The sequence below is a fragment of the Poecilia formosa genome, unplaced genomic scaffold (assembly GCF_000485575.1).
Source record: "Poecilia formosa unplaced genomic scaffold, Poecilia_formosa-5.1.2 Scaffold95, whole genome shotgun sequence".
Lineage (NCBI taxonomy): Eukaryota > Metazoa > Chordata > Actinopteri > Cyprinodontiformes > Poeciliidae > Poecilia > Poecilia formosa.
The window spans coordinates 1186367-1205964 of NW_006800034.1; positions in this window are offsets into that span (position 1 = coordinate 1186367).

Genomic DNA, 19598 nt, shown 5'->3' on the forward strand with positions numbered 1-19598 from the left:
ATAAACTGAAAGTCACAGCAAATGTGTCTGTCTAATCCTTCACTTAAGACAATTTGCATAGTAAATATGTAAAACTATTTACCGTAAGTGCTTGTGCCAGATTGAGACCTTCCCAAGACACTGTTAAGGTCATAAGCTAAGCACAGAAGCTAGAGGTAAATGGTTGAACTAAGAACTTAAGCCTATTCCAAGCTATTCAAATTACTAGTTGAATCAGAAGCCTTAATAAACGGTTTCCTTCATATTTTGTATAAAAGACTAAAAACATCTATACAAGAAGTCTAGAACAGGGGGTCATAAACCTGAGTGATTAAAGGCGCAAACACACCTGGACAAAATAATTAGGCCATCAACAAGACTCAGTGCCTGACAGAGGGAGTCATTCAGTCATTACACTCGAGTACTAAAGTCTCGATTGGTTAAACGGAACCGAAGGGCAGTTTCCTTTAACCAAACGTTTCTTTGACTTTTCACATATTTGGTTAGACTATATTTTAGCAAAACCTATAGGCTAAAAAAGTCCAGGTTGTAATATGCAGTGCTGTAAAAAAAAAAAAAAAAAAAAAAAAGTTTGCCACATCACAGAATTATTCTGTTTTTTCTTTTTGTTTTGTTTTGTTTCCCATAGTTAAATGTTTCAGGTAATCAAATTTTAATGCTTGGCGAAGGTAACCTGAGTAAATATAAATGTATCGTTTACAAACTGTGATTTACTTTAACAAATCAGCCTGGCTTTATCTGGAAAAAGTAATTGCTCATTTAATTTAATAACCTTTTGTGCCAGCCTAGGCAGCACCAACTGCTGCTGTGTGACACCTGGCAATCAGTCTTTCACATCTCTGTGGGGGAATGATGGTCCTCTTTTCTTTTCATAATTCTTTTAATCTTTGCACATTTGGAGTTTCAGAAAAAGAATTTACAATTTTTTGCAGCCATTTTTCTGTCATCTAGAAAGTATTCCTCACACATTCCTGTACCGTTATATTTAGCTGGAGTCATTGATGGAGCCAATCAACAATGCTGCCAATAAATTTGTGTAATCTTTATTTTTCTATCCTATATAAAGTACTCCTGGCTTCTTTCCCTCAGAAAGATAGTTTATTTGCCTCCATTTTGTCCCAGCTGTTTGTGACACATGCCTCCTTTCCACCATCATGCATGCCAGGAACGGTGAATTTGCACCAAAATTTTCATCCACAGAAAACAGTAATTGAGTGCCTTATATAATAATTCAGACCAAACTGAAGTATATGTGTACGGATCCGAATCTAACTAAAATTGTATTGCACTGGAATGAATGGATTTGGACCGAAGTGGAATTCTTGGTCTTGTAAAATAACTTGAAATAATATTTGCTGTGAATTTTCTCAAATAAACTGAACTGAGCTGAAAGACTAGATTGCTATTTTAGAGTGCTATGTTAGCACCTAGCGCCTTGCCCGTACTTCTGCCGTCTCTCCTTTTCCCCAGACCAGCTTCTCTGCCTCTTGTCTCTGAATGAATCTGCTCAACTAGAGGATACCATCAGCAACCACCTCTCAAGCTCAGCCACGTTCAATACCCCCCCCCAACACTATTGACCTGACATATTGATGCAAAGAGTCCTGAGTGTTAAGGAGCATCTGTCCTCTGCATATTGACAGAAGTAGTGCTGCAAAAAGGACCAGCAAAATACACTCACTGAAAAATAAAAGGAGGACATGTAGCCGGTCAGAGTGGGAGCAATAACAACATGCGGTGCTGGTTCACCAGTCACCACGTTCAAAATCAACTCCTAAAGCCGTCACACTGAGCAGCGTCAGTGTGTCATGATGACCTGAACCGAATGAAAACATGGACTGTTACCCGGGTTGTAGTCACAAATGACATATTTTCCATCTTGCTGATGTACAAAGGGTGACGCTGAGATGAGCCACACCAAGCCTTGCATTTGACAAACATATTACCACGGAGACACACACTCAGGCTAACACCAATCCCATCATGCTCTTTCCCTGCCCCCATCCCCTTGAGGATTTAGAAGGGATTATGTCAAAGCAATTCAATTGTTTGAGTGGAAGTAATGAACTATTTCTTTTATCTCTTCCTTTGTGTAATAGGTACAAAATTACTGCTAAATGTTATACGGTTTAGAAGAAATGTGAAAGAAGAGCTGCACAAAATGTGAATTGTAAAAGAAAATGTTAGATATAACCGGCACTATTATCCACTACAGTATCTACCATATTAAAAGACACAAAACAATTTTTTTCACATTATTTGACTTTTAGTAAGACTACATTCTTCCTGTTGCATATAGGTTTCTAGATCACCTTGTTCACACACTTTTTCAGTTAGACGACTGACATCAAGGCTTTGCGATGAACCCTCCAAGTCATTGACTGTTGACTTTCTGCCATTTTGTAACTAACGTCAGGGTGTGCTTGGGGTCATTGCCCATGAAAAAGATTCCTTTGTGTCCAACCTTTAACTTCCTCTCTGCTGTCTTCAGATATGCTTTTAATATTTTCACATTGTTTTTGTCTCACGATGGCACTGATTTCATGAAGTGCAACAGTCCGTCCTGGAACAAGGCACACCCTGATGCTGCGTTAGTATAAATCCAAACTGTAATCTGACTCTGTGTGATGCTTCTTCTCCTTTCAGCAAAGGAGATTGCAGGACTTGTTTTCACTGTGGATACTGAAACTTTCCAACATTAGCAGCAGCTTCGGTTGGACTTTTGGCTTCGCTCTGAGTTTAATGCACATATTTCACATCAAAACACCTTCATCTCTGACATAGAACTGGAAAACTGAAAACTGAACTCATCCCATCACTGGACATTGCTGTGGTGTTTAAACTTGTGCATACAGTATGCATAATTGTTTAAAGGGATCACCCTGGCATCTTCAGGGAATCTGGAAATTGTACCTGGGTGAACAAAAATTGTTCAAAATTTTTGTTGTTTTTTTTTTAAATTTATTATCCCGAAATCTTGGCTGAAATATCTTGACTTTCCCATGATATCACATAAGGGAGCAGTGTGTTTGAGGTGTTGTCTGGAAATACATCCACAGGGGCCATGAAAATGCTACACCTCAACACCCATGGAAGAAGAAGACATAAATATAAAACACACAAAAAAAAATGATGTAACTTCTTCCCCCCTTAAAACCTTTACTTGCCAAATGTTGTGAATTTAAAAAAAAACCTGACATCTTTATATGGGTTTTCACAAATTGTTTAATGTGTATTAATCGTGGTATATGTGTAAATTGAATTTAAGTTAAAAAAAAAAAAAAACTGCCAAAACTGCTCAAATCATTTCTGCCATTCAGCAAATAGAAATAATTTAGATTATCTTAATTTGCAACCAGAAAAGCATTATTCTGATTTGATGCTAGCTAGTGAGATAAAACTAGTCGTGTGCGTTTTTATACAGTGGAAATACTCGGATGTTTGATTTCAACAGTACATAATAATAATTGTACAGTGACACAAATGAGAACATACTCTGTGCTACTTTAGACGGAGCCCTTTTATATTTAGGTCAATGGCCTCTAGTCCATTTTATGTCCTCTTTCTTCTACAGCGGCGAAGCTGCCCAGCAGGCAGGTGCCATTAGAGCAGTTTGTTTGCAAGGTAAGCAGCTATAAGAAGTGACAGCAGTAGAATTACTAATGCACTCGGGCTGTCATTTCTCCCTCGAAAACCCCCTACAGGGAGGGCCTGATTAAATTGATATTCAACCTTCTGCATGTTGTGGGCCCATGCTTCATTAGCATAGGGGTTTAGATTACACAGAGTGAGGGCTGGCATTAGTGTTGTAGGAAGCAGTTAGACACTGCACTGTAACTAATTTTCCAATTATAATGGTTGCCTACAATGTAGCATATTAATGATTCAAAGCACATTATTAACAGAGTGTGTGTGTGTGTTTTAGAATCAGGAGGGAATGTGTGAGAAAAAGAGGTTGCATTTCACACAGCGGTGGTTCACAGGAAGTGTCATTACACATTAAACGGGATCCAAACAAAAGGAAGCCTTGAGCTGCGATACGAGGACAAAAATAGCATCCTGTCAGACTCGACTCCATTATTATTCCGCCTAGGTGAAAGGAAGGTCAAAGTTAAGGTCTGCAGTCACATCAGAAACGCAGAAACATTTTTGCATGCGTATGTGTCACGGGCTGAGCCAGAGGTTTGATTATTTACAGGTGCAGTTGTTAAATGAAATGGCTGGTGAATTAGAGGTTAACCTCGTGGAAAAACGACCACATGCATTATTAATCGCATTAATCTGTCACAATTTAATTTAATTACTAAAAGAGGAGAGTATAGCTCGAGCTAGAGATTTGTCAATTTTTCAGTGAGAAAATCCATTTATTCAATGTGAGAAAATAATTTAGCAAAGCAACAGAAGAAATGAACGAATAAACAAGGAAAGAACAGTTTTAGAAGTTTAATAAACTGCCTTTTATTTAAAAAAAAAATAAAAGTCTCAACATGCTGAGACTTTCCAGCATGTTGTCATGCTGGAAAGTCCCAATACTTGGTGGGGGCTCCTTTTGCATGAAAAACAGTATCGATGATGCATGGCATTGTGTGTGTTACAGAAGCCCAGGTTGCTTTGTCGGCGGCCTTCAGCTCATATGGATTGTTCAGTTTGTTGTTTCTGATCTTCTTTGTGACAATGACTCTTTAATGCAGGTGTTTTGGTGGGGGTGGGTGCCAAATCGTGCTGTAAAATAAAATAAAATTAACGTCTCCATAAAGCTTGTTGCAGTGGAAAGAAGGAAGTGTTATAAAATGATCTAATATTCGACTAAACTGACTTTGGACTCAATAAAAACACAAGCAGCAGCAGCAGATGACGTAGCTCCCAACGTCACTGATGCGGAAACTTCCCACTGACTCTCAAGCAGCGTATACTGACAAACTTAAAATGTACATTTATCCATAAAGAGGACTTTGCAGTGAGTAACTTGTTCTTTTTCTAATTAATCCAGGTAGGATATTTTCAACGCAGCGTTTAGGAGCAGCTTAACACAAGATATGTAACGGTTTGTTGCCCATGTGTTGGACTTGTCTGTGCGGTGACCTTTGAAACACCAATTCTAGCTACTCTTGAAACAGTCTCTTGAACAGTCTCAAGATGCATCACTGGATGGAAACTTTTCAACCAAGCTTTTCCTTCCACTGAATTTTCCACTAATATGCTCAGCTACAGCACTCTGTGAAACAACCCCTATATATTATTAACATGTTGTCAGTGAATGCAAAGTCAATAAAATATATTGTTCGCAACATTGCATAGAAGGAGTCCTTTGAAAATACAATTGCAATTTGATACATTTGCAGTTCTACAACAGGAAGTTCCAGGTTCAATGTTTTACTTCTCCAGTTCACATGTAAAATTAAATTGGCAAGCTATCAAATCTATTCTACTTCCCGCTGTCCTCCTCATTTATAATTCACTTTGTATTAACCCATTAAAGCTGTGTGCTCTATGTGAACTAGCTTAGCTCAGTTCACACAGTATCAGCTCAGTTTGTTTTTATTATTTGACTTTGCCATTTCCCTAAATAGACTCATCCTTTACATGTCTATTTAAACCCTGGCCAATTCTCATCACTCCCTCCAGCATTAGCTGTATGTTAACATCTGAAAACTGTGCTGAAGACTGCAGTTAGCACTGGGCAAATATTTAAAGTCACTGCTAAAGACATCATCAGCCCTGCAAATAAATGAATTTAATTTTGCCTCGGCCTAATCCCCCCCAGACTCCCCTTCTCTTACCTAAATGGATATTCGATCCCTAGGGAACACCTAGTGCTTTGCAATCTGTGTCGGCTTCCTGGTGGCGCTTCCCCATCTCTGTGAGGAGCAAGCACTGACTTTGAAGTCTGTGAAACTGATGATAAATATGCTAATGTGTCTGGGGGGGTGACTCGACGTAGCAGATAGCGCTGTGAGGGGAAAGTGCCACCCATCGTTTAATATATGGAGAGAAGGATCGAGAGGCAGGGAGGAGGAGGGAGGGAGTGTTACCTCGCTGTAAGCCTTAACAAGAATAAACAATGGGAGAGAAAGAGCAATTTAATTGCTGTTTGTCTTATTCCACAAATTGATTCCTGGATATGAAACTGTCATAGGTGATGATGTCAAGGCTGTTTTAAGGTGCAGTTTAGTCGCCCACCCCTACACCCCCAACAGCCTCTTTTACACAACCTTTGGAGTTTTTCCAAACTATCATTTGAACAACCGAATACAAGAAAGAGGCGTCATCACTAAAGTTATGTAAGTGTATAACATCCATAGTCAGACCGCCATAAATAATGCCAAAGTTTTCATAAACTAAACTGAAAAGGACGCATATTTTAAGACTGAAACTTTTATTGCAACTTGACGTTCAAAAAAAAGTACAAGTCCCACTTAATGGAATTCTGCAGCTTGTACATGTTATGCCTCTGGGCCTTTGTTGCTATTCTGCATACTCCTACCACTGTTTACCTCCCTGAATGAGACCTTCCGCTCAGCAAATAGATGCAAACTGTCTGCTCGCGTCTGCGGCGCACATTGTGCCAAGCTGCTGTCTCTCAGTCAGAACGCAGATTTGATACCCTCAAGGTGACAGCAGCAGATCTGATGCAGGTGTCAGCAGCAACATCAGGACTGTCAGAGAGCATTTCCACACATGGCTCAGACATCTGAGAGGCTCAGCCAAAAAAAAAAAAAAAAAAAGAATTAACACTCATCAAACAAGGCACTTTTTATCATCTCATATCTCAACTTGGCTTTTATTATTAATGCCACAACGGCTGCTTCCACTTCAAATGTTCTTGCAAGCTGTAGGTGTCACTGTCGATGTGACTGTGAGCTCCAGCAGCCGTGGCTGTCGTTGTCCAGAGCACCACCCAGCCCCCTTTTAAGGGAGGTGTTGTAAGTCAGATGTTCAGAATGCATAGAGCATTGTCTGCCTGGATGTTCGATGGGCTGGCAGCAAAAGGTGACATCTGGTGACTAATGTGCTCAGATGTGAATGCTGCTCCCTCACTTCTCTGGGCAGCAGCTGCTCTGCAAAGGCACAAATGAGACAGGGGGAGCAAGAGAGAGACAGCCAGGGAGAGATTTGGGGTGGGGTGAGTTGGGGGTTGGAGGGGTGGGGCGGGCGGGGGGGGAGGGGGTTGTCATTGGGCTGAGATGGGGGGTAGGGCTGCAGGTTCGAGGAGCGTGTCCATAGATGTGAGACTGTGCCGAGTTCACCACGCCAGCCGTCTGACTCTGAAGGGGGTGTGTTTCGGGTGGGGGGTGGTTTGGATATGTCATGGGAAAATCAATGACTTTCCGTCTGATTTTCGAGGACATGAAACACGACAGCCGCCCCCGCCTCCCCTTGCTCACCCACCACCCTCTTTTCCACATTTGCCGCCCCACAAAGAGACCACACAGATCAGAAAAAAGGTTATTTTGATCTGCTTTGTGTCTCCAGCAAACAAGTTCCTTTCAATAGCTACGTAAGCCTCTACAAAAATTGAGTGCATCATAAGCCTTACGGCAAACAGAATCAAACTGGTGACAGAGCCTACATGGCCAGTGCACCCAGAAAGCCAGATTTTTCTTTCAGATGTGCCTCTCTTGGTATCTGGCCATGTGGAAAATTTTGGTTTCATGCGTCCAGGGTTTTAAAGATCCATCTGTCTGCTTGCTGTTGCCAACCAAAATTAATTAAGGTGAATTAAATTTCTTTTTTTTTTTTTTATGTGTTCTCGGCGTTTTGGTAACAAACAATATTCAGTTCCTGCAGAAGTGTTGCTACACCTTAAACTTTTTTCATTCTGCCACACAGTGGCCGCAAGCAATCTTGAGCATCTAAGATGAACTTTGTTTCACAAAACCAATTCCCAATTGGAAAGAGGAATAAACTTTGACTATGCCGTTCTAACACAGGACTATACTTTGATCTAAAGTATTCCATTGTAGCTCAGGCTGTATGCTCTGCTTTTAGGTCCATTTATCTACCTATCAACTTTGACCAGCTTTCCTGTCCCTGCTGAAGAAAAGCATCGACAACATAATACTAACTCCACTATGGTTTAAAAAAAAAGCACCTTTAGCGATGGTGTGATGTTAGTGATGCGCAGAAATGACTTTCACCACACACAGAATTTTGTATATTGGCTAAAAAGTTAATCTTTTCAGCCTTCATTCATACGTTTGCTGTATTTTCTATCTGGGCTGTGTCAAACTGCAAACAGGATTTTTTTTATTGCTTTCTTCCAACAGTGGCGTTCTTCTTGCCACTCTTACATGAAGATTAAAATTAATTGTAGTTCAAATTAAATGTGTAGAAGGAAAACCTACAGAAAGCTACTTATGTTGACTTTCAAACGTAACGCTTCGGTTTTAGCGTTGTAAAATTGAACGATAAATTGAACTGGTGTTTCACCTGCACTCTGTGCACATCACTCAGGACAGCTGGGGATATCCGAGCTGCAACAGTCAATACTGTCTCTCTTTCAGGCTGGACATAATTAGCAAGAGAGATAAAGATCAGTTTTTTTGGCTTGCTAGACTAGTTAGCCCAACAAAATCAAACTAGACTCAACATTGAGACTCAGAGTGTGGCTCAATGTTGTCTTGCAGTTGGAAGGTTGTGGGTTTAGTTTCAAGCCACTTAACCTTGAGTTGCCTACTGATTTGTGCATTTGTGCAAATGTGGCTCTAGATTGTTCAGTATGACTAGACAAACTCTAAAATCACCGAGATGCGCCAAAAACAGCGATTAGGACTCCGATACCAATCATTTAAAACTGTCTAAGAATAGGACCCAAATCCAATCCCTGGAAACTTGGAGCCAAAACAACACTTTAAAATTAGCATGCATGAGTGTATTTATATTCTAAAAGTTGTCAAAATCTTAGAATAAACTACAAAGCAGTCGCTCAAAATTAGGTTAAGTTTACTTTAAATGGTGTCTGTCAAAAACGGATGCTCAAGGTGCCACAAGACGAAAAAACTAACTGGTCAGTGTGAGAGATTTCTCTGCAGAGGAACTTAAACTATAACCTAAGCTCATCAGTGTCAAGTGTTGATCATCCCTCTGGTGCTTTTCAGCAGCATTTTCTGAAGCAAATCAAACTAGACCTAAAAATGTCAAACATGACAGTTGTGTGAACTTTGTCCAGTCACAAAGAACTGGACAGCCTATAGAGTAGGTTAATATTACAATGTGTTCATTACATGAACAGATCTGTGATACCTGTGTGCTATCTATCAAATCATTTTCTATACCCATCTAGTTCTTGCAGGGGCATGGTGGAAAGAAAATATTTCTGTCGGTCGATGGGCGAGAAGTGGGGTTGCTCTGATAAGGTTATCACGTGGGCGCTCACGCAAACTCACACGCAGAAGAAATTTGAGAGTCAAGTTAAAGTAGCGTACATGTAAGAAGCTGGAGCAACATTTCCATCACTAATTTTGAAAAATATATATATAAAAGGCGGGAGGCAGCAGAGTGCAGGCAAGATTAATGTTCCTGGAGGAAAATTTTGTCATCTGTTATTACACCAGCAGAGGATAAAGAGAAGTGATTTTTGCTCTTCCTACCTGGTGCAGTTATTTTAAAGCTATTTGTTACAGTGCAGGAAATGTATGAAAGCAGTTAGGGAAAATCTTTACAGATATTTAGAGCAGTGTGAGATACACTGGCTTTATCTCGAGCTGAAAAAAATATATTTCAGACAAAATGAAAAACAAAAGAAGTGAAAAAGTGGAATAAAAACAGGAAGGTAATAGGTCAAATTAATTGTAATATTTATGGAGGTTTTGATTCCCATGGTTCTTGAACTGTGGTGGTGGTGATAGTATTTAGTCTGTCTTAGATGCTAGAATTTTTTATAATTTTTTTTTGTTGGAAATATTTCCTTGAACAAAATGACAGGTTCAAGTACTAAACACAACAGCAAAAAGAGATATTGATTTTTGATCATTTAGAAACGTCTCTAAATGGAATTGGAGATTGGATACTTTCAAGAGCTCTCTGGGAGAGTAAATGCAGAAGACAGCTGCCAGGAAAATTAACTTCTGAAGTTGGATCTTAACCTTTTTCCAGTCACAAGTTCTTAAACTTGTGGCACCTACTCAAGAGACCAGCTTATAGTTTTGATAGCAATATAAGCAACAGCAATGTAAGCCAATTGAAATAAATCCCATTCCGTTTTTTACATAGTGCCAAATTACAATAAATGTCACTTCAAAGCACTAAAAACACTTTAATTCAAAGACACATACCTCCCAATGAATCCTAGCTATTAAACAGCACATTAAGCTCACATCTATTTGAAGAAGCCCAGCAGATCATGTAGCAATAGTACGCAAACTTTACAGCAATCACTCATATCGAGCATGCATGTAGCGACAATAGAGAGGAAAAACTCACCTTAAACAGGTAGAAACCTCCAGCAGAACCTGGTTTAGTGCGAGTGGGCATCTGTCATGAGCAAATGGGGGTTTGTGAAGAAAACTAAATAGCTGATGTAGGAATACTTTCTATGTTAATGAAAAGTAAAAAGTTAATAGCAGGGGAGGGAGAACACTTAGTTGTTAACAGCATTATGCTCAGTCAACTCCTGGAAGGCATCACAGCCAAACAGCATGCCAGACCAGATGTAGCTTCTCTGTAGAAATTAAAAATAACATACCTAACAGTATTTTGTTTAGCTGCTACATTTATGAGAAACGTTTAATAAGGTGGAATTCTTCAAAGGCTCACCTAAACTGCTTTTTACTTGCTATGGTAGATTTTTTTGAGCAAGATTGTTGTGAAACCATAAATTCCAACTTTAGGGGACCTTCTTTTTTTTGTTTTCTAGCGATAACATCTGGAATTTTCAACTTTAAAGTGGAAAAAGAACACTTATTTTATTCTTTATACTAATATACTAATAATTAGAGTTTTTGATTTATTTATTAACTAGTAGTTGGCTTTACCAGAATCACATAATAGTTTGTGTAACTGAAACATTTTTAAGAATTAATCATTCTTAAAACAATATGAATTCTCCAAGTTGGTTTGGCATGACACAAATGAATGGGAAAGCATGTTACGTTAAGTAGTGGTCATAAGGTGGAGCATCTGCGATGCTATGGGCCTGTTTCACTTCCAAAGACACTGGGAAGCTTTTCATTTTGCACAATGTCACAAACTCACAGAAATACCCTGATATTTTGAATAAAAATCTGGCAAATAGAAATCTTTTGACAGGAACTGGAACCAAATGCTGTCCTAAAATAAATGATTGAAAAATATGACTGAAATTAAATGTTTTTTTCTTTCTCCAAAATGTTCAGTTTTGTGTCATGCATTTAACAATGCGTTTAAAGTGTAAGGTTTTTACGCGTCTTCACCCTTATGGATTCCAACCTCCCTGCGTACCGAAAAATGTATTCACGTCTTTGAGTATCTGTATGTTCTTAGGACCAACGAAAACCTTGTTTGAACGTCAAGACAGCTGTTCAAGATCCTGTTCTTTATGTATCCGTTTATGTGTGTATTCTTACCCCAGAAGTCATGTCAGTGTAGAAGTCCTCACCATCCCTGAGGTCCTTCTAAAAAAAGAAAGAGGCCCCTGGCTCTGCTTGAGCAATGAGCAGGGTTAAGACACAGAAGAAGGAACGAGACATGAGAGAGTGAAAATAAGAGAAAAAAATAATAATATAACAAAGACAAGGAGCTGTTTTACAGCAAGACAATCAGGTAAACGCCACTTAAGGTAGTTACTGTGCCACATTTCAATAGCTTTTATCCAATTATGAAAGCAATGTGTTTTGCATCCATGCTTTCCAGCAAGAGGATCACACGAAACCGGTGTGGATCAACACCCGCAAACATGTGGTCATTTGTGGCATTCATTTGGACGTGCAGCTTCTTAACAGACACTTGAGCCTCACTATAAAAGGCGTCGTGAGCTGCTTTCGATTAAGGAGGCGATGTGCTTGCTTTAAGTTCAATGAGCAAGAAGTGCATATGCATTCCACAAAGAATGTTAATGAAACACATTCCTTCCAGTTTCTCATGGAAACCGGTAAGGATTTAGGGATAAGAGGCTACGGGGGGAAAGAGGAGGAACGGGGGTCCCCACGTACTCCTCGTTAAGGATGGAAAAAGGGAAGCAAGATGCAAAGGAGAATGACTCATTTTACATGAAGGAGTGGAAAAAGTGTATGGAAAAGTTGTCTATGTGTGCTGTGTTTTTTTTTAATGTAATGAAGAAACTTTAGAATCAAACAGGAAAGCAACATCTTCAAAAAAAAGGGAAGGGTAAAATGTGGTTTTTGATTTCAATAACAATTTCAATCTTCAAAAGAACATTCAGAATGAATAAGAACTTACAGTGATAGTTCAGAATTTTTTGAAAGCTTTGCATCATCAGCGTTGAAATAGTAACTTACGTGGTACTTTAAAACAATAAAGCCAAGAGGAACCATAATAGACATTTAACACTAGAGAACCTAGAATAGCTTCCAGGTGGAATGCAATGAGCAAAATGGACTTTGTCCAATATAGATGAATAATGAAAAGTACTGAAAGCTGCTGTGAGGTCAAAGAGAATGATACCAGAAATATTCTGTTTGCACAAACTTATATTCAGCTCTAGCAGACTAGTACAGTACCAAATAAACAATTAAAAGATAAATAAAATAGATGTTTTGTGATACAAAAAAAAGGTCAATATCATACCCAGAAATGGTTAGCAATGAGTTTTATTACTGTCCAATAAAAATGGCTTGAAAGTCTTTTTTCTTTAACAAAGGTGTAAGGATAGCATATTTGATAGTAGTGGAAAATTGCCCAGAGGACAAAAGGGCATTTACAATTTAAAAATTTTTCCTCACCACCCAATTTGTTGAGGAAAGAATTTGTCCAGATAAACTGCAAAAACATGACCGATCGACACACTTTAACACTCGTACAAATCACACAACCTTTAAATTGCTTAAACATGTCCCCAGCATCTGTGTAGAAACACCATTTTGCAATCCACATATTTTCTTTCCTACACAGTAAAGACGCGCATTCAATTTGATCTAAGGAAGGTCTTTTTAACAGCACATACGTCGCGAAGTGTGTAAATGACCGTTTCCCTTCATGTGGAAAAATTGGATCAGTTAGGAAATAACTCATTATTAATTATTCAAAAATTGAATTAGGAGGAGAAAATATTAATCATTAAATAATCTCTGTCGTGCAATTTAAGTTCTGCTCCGAGCCAAGTTATTTTATGATGACCTGCATTTATTATCTCTCTTTCACATAGGTTAGCTGCTTTTTCATGGAGGATTGCTCCTTCTAAAAACACATCAACTCAACATGTTTTCTTCAGAAATATGCCTGGCTGAGCTTTTTTAGCACAGCTGTTGAGAATATATAGAAATGTTTTCTTTGTAATCTATTCTGGCTTGGCACAATGCATGTGTTTGGCATAATGCGTGGGTAATGGTGAGGCCGCTTGCATTAGGCTTCTCTGCACTCATTTTACTAATGACAGACAAAGAGTGTTTTCATTACAGACAATCACAAAGCCTCCTAACCACTGCAAATGAGGCACTTTTCCAATTAATGAATAATGTCATTGCTTAAAACAGGCTTAACATCAACAGTAACAATTACATTGTTGTACACCAGGATTAATGAACTGTTTTGATTATTTTATTTCCATTCCACTGACCTTTTCTGCTAACTACAGTTTGGCCCTAATGTGGTGCACTTTAATGCATCGATCTTATGGTTGTTTGTTTAGGGACAAATCATATTTCTATTTACCAGGAGCGCGGTAATGCTGTATTGATTGGTACACCATTAGAATTTATACAGGCATCAATAGTGAAAAGTGGTCTGCTCTCTCCTTCAGATTGCACTAAAGCTGCTGTAAATGGCCATCTTATTTAGATCCATCCATCCATCCATCCATCCATCCATCCTCATGTTGGTTCATCCATCCATCTGTCCACCCATCCATCCAATCACATGCTGGTTCAGCCATCCATCCATCATTCACATTTTGGTTCATCCATCCATCATCCATCCATCCATTTGCACATTGCTTCATTCATCCATCATCAATTTATCTATCCATTCACATTTTGGTTCATCCATCCATCCATCCATCCATCCATCCATCCATCCATCCATCCATCCATCCATCCATATGTTGTTTCATCCATCCATCATCAATTTATCCATCCATTCACATGTTGGTCCACCCATCCACCCATCCATCCAATCACATGCTGGTTCAGCCATCCATCCATCATTCACATTTTGGTTCATCCATCCATTACCCATCCATCCATTTGCACATTGCTTCATCCATCCATCATCAATTCATCCATCCATCCATCCATCCATCCATCCATCCATCCATCCATCCATCCATCCATCCATCCATCCATCCATCCATCCATCCATCCCACTCCTCTCTGTGTCAGTCTGCTGTGGATCACCTTTAAACAACATTGTTATTGGAAATTCCTTTCTTCCTTCTTGCACAGAAGAGGGAGAAAGCCAGACAGATCTCTGTTACCAACTGGGATTTTTTTTCCCCCATGTGTCATAGTGAATGTAATTGCAATGTCACACTTCAAGGGCTTCATGAGGGCGGATGGGTGGTCTCCCACAAGAGAAGGGGCTGTAGTCAAAATACCAATTAATGAAGGCCAGCGAAATATGACCTGAGGTACTTCAGGTTCATACCTGCCTGTGGCTGTGGCTGTCCACTGAAATTGTATCCCATCAGAACTTGGTTGTGGGTCAGTGCTCAGTGTCAGTGATGGAAGATTACACTTCCCACTTACTGGATCCTGGATCGTGCCCTTGAGCACATAGCCATGATTTGATCCTTGTGCTGGTTCATGGTGATGTATTCACAATCTCTTAGAGAACATAAAACAGCTCTTGAAATCTAAACCGGCTGTACTATAGTACACCTAAATTAAGAGAATGCTTCCAGCTGTCCCACACTGCCCAGTTCACTGTGGTTTCACTTGTGGTGCTCAGATTTATCATAATGTTCCAACTGCTCCCTGGTGGGCAGCAAGTTGATTCATACAGCTTAGCGCTAAACTATCTGACCACAACTGTGAGCCCTGAGGGAAGGCACATGAAAACCTTGGGGATCATGCAGTGCAATAATGCTACCAATAATTAACACAGTTGGTAACCGTACCTCACTGTGGCCCATTTGGAGACAGGCTGCCATTTTACGAGTGACCTAGTGTACTGTACGTAAAGGCAGAGTGAGCTGTTTATGCTGTATTCTCAAGAGGCAATCATTTTTCTGAGTAGGAACTATGAGTTAAATCAATATTTAATGTATTTGTAGTGAAGCACAAACACATTAGATGTGAACTTTTATCAGATAAATAGTTTTCTTTGGCAGATCACTTTGAATGTCTTTGCAAGATCAAACATTTTGTCAGAACAAATGCTTATCAATAAAAGTCCGTTTTAAAAAAAAAGAGGAGTCTACAACATTGATAGGTTGATGTTGTTACGTTTGATCTGAATGCCTGACAGCCTTATATGAGACTTTTTACTAACTTTAATAATCTTATTTTGATTAATTTAGAGATACTGAACGTTTTGAAGTTATCCATCTTTGACCATAAAGTTAAAATGCTGATGAATGATTATGTCCAACTATTATTTTGTCTCATGGGTCTCATTTGACAAAATGTTTATTTACATAATGCTGAATGAATGTGAATATGAATTAATTTATATGGTTAAGGTGACATTTTTCATAAATTTATCAATCTTAGAATGTCCTCTAATGCCCAGGGAAAACATTTTAAATAGATATTGTGCTCTCCACTTAATCCTGTCCATGTTTCATTTTCCAACCATGTCACAATTAAGTGCCTCTTTATGTTGACCTAACACATCAAAATCAGATACATAAGAGTTTGTGACTGCTATGGCAGAAAATGTAAAAAAAAAAAAAAAAAAAGTTAATTAAGTGAAGAAAGACTAACCAACATTATATCACCTTTTGGTTTCCAGACTCCAAGTTTCAAGTGAGTCATTTGGCACCATCTTGAGTGTTGGCGGATGGAGGACTAATAAAGTGCAAGGACATCATGCACTTCCTATTTTAACACTGCATACCTTATTAAGTAGGATTTAAATTTATATATTGTTGGCTGAAAGGAGTATTTTAAGTGATTTTCTTTTCAAGCTAACCTCAAGTGACCATGCAGAAAATCACAGTGTTTGGAGGCCGATATAAGAAAAATCTAAGTAAACTTAAAGACAAGAATCTACATCTCCGGACTGTAGGTTCTCATTCGACCAGGAGAATTTTTCTTGAAATCCCTTCAATTGGAAATTGAAGGGATTTCAAGAATACACCAGAATATTTAACTCCCTTATCTCCTCTGCTATGAGCAAAGGTAAAAATGTAATTTAGTGTATCTGGAGGTACAGTATACCATCAGGGAGAACTGGAACACAAGCACAAATGAATTATTATGAATTATAAAAGCACATAACTAGTTTACTCATGTTCTGAAATTATATCAGATTGGCCCTGAGCAGAATTGTTATTCCTTTTCAGAAGTAGAAAAGGAATAGCAGCAGACAGTCTGTTCTCAGGTGGTCTGCTGTAGCCTGAGCACAAGAGGGGGTACGGATTTTTGTCATCTCCCGGCTTTAGTTTACAAATTTTAAGACAGTGTATTTTCTGGCATGCACTTAGTAACTGAGGAAAAATCTACCTTAAAGTGCTTTATTCCCTTACATGCCCCCTAAAGGCAGTGCATGCATTGACGTTTCTGTCATAAAAGATCCTTCATGAGGATAAAAATGGCGGACATAAACCCAATGTTACAATGCACAATTTTTTTTTGGGGGGAGGGGGACAAATCATTCACTCACTGCCTATATAACAGGTGTAATGATGGAGAGATGATCAGAATTATTCACTTTTCCTGTCAGACGTCTTAATCTCATAACTGCTTGGTGTATGAATGATGCATTGACAGCAACAACAATAACAAAAGGCACCTCTGAAATGGAGTTGCTATGAAGAATGTTTGTAAGAATGGGCCTTCTCTTAGCAGGCCATGATTGAATGATTCACAGAGGCTGTGTGTGTGGGATGAGCGCTGCTGCTATCTTTACCCTTCTTTCCACCTCTTCTTCCTCATATCTCAGTCTTCTCTCTTTATGAAGCATCACAGTTCGGCACTGGACTGCAGCCCAGAGGGAATGCCTCTCAATCTGAGGAACCTGCACCTTTTCTGCACAAAAGGAAGCAGATTTGATAGGTTTAAGCAAAAAGGGATATGGCATTTTAACCCCCCTTCTGCTCCCTTTCTAGGAGCAAATGACTACAGACTCCCCACACACGTGTAACACACACTTTCCGACGTAAACAAAGAGCAAGACGATGTGGCACGGCTCTCTGCATCTTTGTTTTCCTCTCCTTGCAGTCGGGAGACAAATTGCTGCGGTGCATTAGCACTACAGTGAAGGATGAAAGTGCACCGAGCAAGGCAAACAAGCATCCCATTACAACCGCCACTTAGCAACAAACACATCTATTACAGCGGGCTGAGCAAAGCTGGAGGTGTGCCTGCACACACCTCCTACAAGCCGCTATCCGGGGCAATGAGATCCAGGAAGCCTTTAAATACGCTGGGAATTTCAACAAGAGAAAGGAACAAAGAAATACTTGTGGAAGATCCCTTTGTGCTTTTGAAACAAGGGCCCAAGCTAATGTTTATAAACCAGAAGAAATGGTTTCTTGATTCTGGTGAGAGCTGAAACAGTCCTTTTTCCTGAAATGACATCACATCCATAGAGAAGGGCTGCTAAACTCATTGGTTCCACTTTATCATTCTGATTAATGGAGATCTTACCACACAGACCTGTCACTACTGGTCCTTCTGTTTTTCCTCTTTGTGTGCTTCAGGAACCTTGGCTATTTCTAATTTCCTTCTTTCCACCCACAGGTTCATCCCCAGGGTTGCACCTTCCAGGTTTGTGTGTCATATATCGATTCCCAGACAAAAAAAAATAGCACATAATTTCCTTCTTTTTCTTACCCACACTAATTGCTGTGGTTCAAAATTCTGGCTGCTGTTGTCATGGTAATTGCCTTTTGGGGGTTATGGTGGCACTTGAGCTAAAGTGAGAGAAAATGAGAGGAAGTTAGAGTGAAAGATGGTGGGGTAGGGGGAATAGACTGCACCACGATTCATTGTGTGCCAGGAACGTTTCGCATTTGATCTTGTTTTGCGACGGCGGTTTACCTTGACTCCAAATGATCTGACCAACGTTGCCGCTTACCGTGTCGGTGCCAGAGAATGAATTTGATGTGGCTGAGCGGGGATAAGTGTTCTTTCAGGGTTCGGGCCGAGTTGCCAAGAGGTTCCCAGAGCTGAGAGCCAAGCCCCCCGCACCATTTATCCGCTGCGTTTAAACGGACCTCCGGGTTCAAGGAAGGGTCAGAGAAAATATGGGAGACAGCATATGTCAAACCATACCTGTTAGAAGAGAAAAAGTGGGATCATGGAGAGCCTTTTATAACTCAACAAACACTGGTCTGTACAATATATATGTATAAAACAGGAAAGACCCGTTGATGGAAGCACTCAATCATTGTTATGGAACAGCAAAAAGGACCTATGACAGTTGGCATGATATAACCCTGAGATGAGGATTGCTCCTGCATCTCCAGGGTCTTAAGCTCCTTAAGCTGCAAGTTGTGTGGATCTATGTGTTCACTGGGATTGTATCAGTGTTTTTAGGAAGTCCTCAGTCTGCTGGGCATCAAAAGCAGGACTGGATTTCTGCTGCTCACTGTGTTTATCTCGCATTCCAGAATATCATTGTCATAGTAAATACTGTCTTATCCTCTATGGAAGTTTTAACATGCTTTTCTAATGTTTTTAGATAAACAGGATAATATGCCCACATTGCAATGAACAAATAGAGATGCAGAAGGGATAATCAGGGCCAACCTCCTTTCATCCAGGACTTGTAAAAGTCTAAGGTCAGGATGTGTGCAGACCCCACAGAAGAGGGGTCTGAATGCACTTCCTCCTGGTTCCCATCTGCAGAAAATCCATCAGTCAGTTGGATCTGTCTGATCCAAACAGATCAACTGAACTCTCTGAGTGTTTTACCCTGCGCGGGCCGGTGTGAGCTTTTACCAGGATTTTTTTTTTATTTTTATTTTTTTTGCGTGGTTTCGCTTCTCCAAAACGGACAGGTGTTACGTCTGCAGCTCCTCCAGAGCGCCGCTCTCCTGGGTAACTTGCACCCAGAAGGCTCCATTTGTTAAATCCGCTGGATGAGTTACTTCCAGCGGTTTCTTTCTAATTCCGCAGTGGTTGAGCAGCGGACTGCGCATGTTACAGTCTAATTAACTTTGGCATTTATTTCCTCAAGATAAACTGCCGGCTCCTCAAATGGATTAACACAACGCTGAATTCTCTTTAGTTTTCTCTGGTCTGTAATGGAGACTTGAATTTAACGTGCCATTTCAACAAAAGGTTTGCATTTTTTATTTTTGAGTGTTGATTTTATTTTTGAACCTTTTTTTATTTTGA